This window comes from Condylura cristata, unplaced genomic scaffold, assembly GCF_000260355.1.
Source record: "Condylura cristata isolate star-nosed mole 26May11 unplaced genomic scaffold, ConCri1.0 scaffold00007, whole genome shotgun sequence".
Classification (NCBI taxonomy): Eukaryota; Metazoa; Chordata; class Mammalia; order Eulipotyphla; family Talpidae; genus Condylura; species Condylura cristata.
This window is the reverse complement of record NW_004567108.1, coordinates 51,646,765-51,650,258: the sequence shown is the minus strand read 5'-3', so window position 1 is coordinate 51,650,258 and position 3,494 is coordinate 51,646,765. Positions and strand designations below refer to the sequence as shown.

General features: G+C 33.7%; 1 long non-coding RNA gene across 1 annotated transcript in view; it reads right to left on the bottom strand.

Annotated features, from left to right (window-relative positions):
- Positions 1-3,167, bottom strand: part of LOC105853333 — a 24,165-nt gene extending 20,998 nt beyond the window's left edge. The window contains exon 1 of the long non-coding RNA XR_001145181.1: positions 3,101-3,167. This is a non-coding gene — a long non-coding RNA (uncharacterized LOC105853333). The remainder of the gene's footprint in view (positions 1-3,100) is intronic.
- Between the last annotated feature and the right edge of the window lie 327 nt (positions 3,168-3,494).

The window sequence follows — 3,494 nt, the reverse complement described above, 5'->3', positions numbered from 1 at the left end:
TTTTTTTTTTTTTTTTTTTAAATACTAGTATGATTCCTGTTTGTGAAAAATTAGGATTTTGGGTGATTTTTATTTTAAGAAGTAGAATATTAACTATAGAACACTAGCCATATATGGTATCTTGAATAAAAAAAAAAATTCCCATTTCTTCTTTTTGTAGCTATTATTTCAAATATTAGTGGAGAATGAATTTTATTTTCAAAATTTCAGCTGTTCTTTTCTCCATTTCTAGTTCAAAGCTAATATTGTCAGAAGGGAGACAAGTTGGCAACTAGCCTAAATACCAGTGGGAATACATCGTCTCTTTTGGACTTATATTCTTAAAAACCACCTTAAAAATCTGTAGATAATTAGTGTAGTGATCGTGAAAATATTAATTAAGAAAAGAGCTAATAATTACTATGCTTGAAACTGAAAGTGATATAATTAGACTTAAACTGTGAGGTTTTTATTTGAAATTGATTAAGACCTTCAATGAATTACTTGGCAAAGAGAAATTTCCCACTTCATTAAGTCTTTACTACTTATTAGAAATATAAATAGGCCCAAGCATCTGTTTACTTATAGGTTATCTTGTGTAAATTCATCTCATTTGAATTACTTACGGGTAAGATGATTTATTTATGATGTTGAAATTAAGCAGAGCTAGTTAAATAATCTTGATAAAAAGTGGAGAAATTTGATAATGTTCTTAAAAAGCGACATGCTTTATGCGTACACACATTTTTCTTTACTGAAACCTTTGACTATTTCCTGCATGTCTACTTTAAGATTTTCTCAAGTCATGTGAAAGAATGCTTTGAGTCCCCTCCCCCAAGGGAAATAAAATAAAGAAATCTAAAATGATGAATTGAAAAAAGCCTCAAGGTGAATGGGACTGGTGGTAGATAGAAGCTTTGATTCTTGTCACTTCTCTAGCTACAGTGGATCATGATATCTTTGTGAATTACGCCGCCTTGCTCTGTCTCTGAGAACTTAGCCGCATCAGACAACCCTTGTTACTTGAATCTATGAGGTCATCACTATTACTTCATTTTTTTGTTCCTACATAATCTAGGCTGAACTTCAGAAGCCTTCTGCTTTTCCCATTACAAGTTATTACTCTGAAATATGGAAATCCTCTAAGAGATCTGTTATGAAATTTGTGCTCTTTCATTCATCTAAAGTGTGCAGAAAATGAATTCTCTAAGTAATAGAACTTCAGTTAATTAAATAGCTTCTCTGCAAATCCTCTGGTTTATAAAGAGAGATGTAATACTAATGAAGGAACAAGGATGGGAGTATCTTGGGGAAGGAAGATGGAATTTGGTGAGCATGAAAAAGAAGAGAGTAAGCATTGCTGAACAATTAATGAAAAAGAGCCAGACAAGAGCTCATACAAGTTACTTTAAAAACAGAAGATTTAGGGTCCTCCCTGGTGGCGCAATGGGTTAATTCGCACCAGTATGAGGTTAGGTGCAACCACTGCGCATGAGTTTGAAGCCCGAGCAGGGAGGTGACCCATATGGTGTAGACCTCTTCTGTCTGCCTGCTGCTCCCCTCAGCAGTTACTTTGTCAATTTGCCTATTCTGCTCCCCACTCTGTTCCTAGTGAAACTTCTCACCACCCCTGCACCTCTGGCCCAGTTCTGTATGTATAAATAACCAATCTTAAAACAAAAGATTTAAACATTTAAAAAATATGATTGAATATATGAACTCTCAAGTTTGATCTGGATAGGAATCCTAATGCTACCACTTACTAACTGAAAGTTCTGCTTCTATCTATGAAAGGATTTGGCATTTTTTTTGTGTGTGTGTGAAGGGTTAGTTAATATTTTAAGCTTTATGCATCATATTGGTTCTTGCACAACTAGTCAATTCCACTGCTGTAGTATGAAAGCAGCCAATGACAATGTCGAGGTCACTGAGCCTGCAGTGTGGTGATCAGATTTTATGGATACTGAGATTACTTTCCTATGATTTTTAGGTGTCCCAATAGATTCATCATTTAATATTTAAAACTAAAAGCAATTTAAACTTGAGGATCAGACAAGAAAGATCAAGTTGACTGGATGTGACCTGTGATCATAATTTTCTGAAACAGTGGTTTCTGAAGTGTGGTCAATATACCAGGAGTTCCAGTGTTCTTTGGAAACCTCTTCAAAATGCAAGTTCTCACGCCTTGCCATAACCTACCGAGTCAGAAACTCAGAGTGCAGCTAGTGTTTTAGCAAGTACTCCATGTGCATATTCAAGTTTGAGTATCACTGATCTATAGAGTGCTACTTAAGTGCTTTGAGATCACATGAGAATGGAGGTAATGAGTTGACAGTGCTTAGCATGTTGTTGAATCACCTTAGTAGTGCGAAATACCTGTTAGTTATTATAACCAAATGATTAAATGAAATAACTTGATTTTAATTTTGATCCTATTTTATTTTTTCAATTCTTTCACAAGAATTCCATAACCAACAAGTGTAAAGGAAACTCAAAGAGGATAATTCTAATCATCCTTTGACTATTGCGAGAAAATAAGAGGACTAAGAAAACTCCCCACTACATGATAAACAATGATTTTCTTGGAAAAGAGAATCCCTTTGTTAATATTTATTTTGAGTTGCTATTAATTAAAAAAAAACATAAATGAGCTTGTAATTCATAAATCATATAACTGAATAAATTCTTACTAATAACAAGCAAAATACAAATTTATATATATAAAACAACAACATTGAGTATGTAGCATGTCTTATCTTTCTCCCTGAGTGGGCACAGAGAACACCTAGCCATTCCCACCTGGCTTATGCAGGCTAATTGCTGACTGTCTTGACCCATGGGTTTCTGGTTTGAATAAGGTTGAATTAGTGAATAGCAAAAGTAAAAATATTACCTTGCAAAAAAAATTTATTGGTGCCTTTTTCAGAACTGATGTCATGGAAACCTGCTTTTTTATGGTGATCTCAGTCATTAGTGAAGTGAGCATTTTGAAAATAAAAATAACTAAAGGAGAATGAAAGACAGTACTCACAGAAAAGGAACACTCCTATTCCTTTGTCTTTGAACTTGACTATAAAAATTTCTAAATAATCAGAGGCAAACAGAAACATAGTGAAGTTACCGGTTGATGTTTCTCATGAGAATGGACTTCATAGCAAATCATATGGAGAAAGAAAAGGAGAGTCTGTCTTTTTCACAGTTATCTAGAAAAATGTAAAAATATTTAGTTTTTGCTGATTTATCTGGATAACTATGACAATGCAGGTTTATCAAAATGTTCCACAGAAACTACTTTGAAATTTCTTTTCTTTTCATATTTGTATTTTATTGCAGATGCTAGTGAAGTTTCTTAGGGAACAGTTAGTCTCTTATTAGCCTCATTACCACTAAGGAAACTGCACAAGCAGAAATGATCTTTCTGTAAATTCAAGAGAACTAGAAATTTTGAAAAAATTCCCAGGCAAGTCCCTGGAATAGAAATGTTTTGTTGCAATTTTTCCTGTGTTCGGTATAAT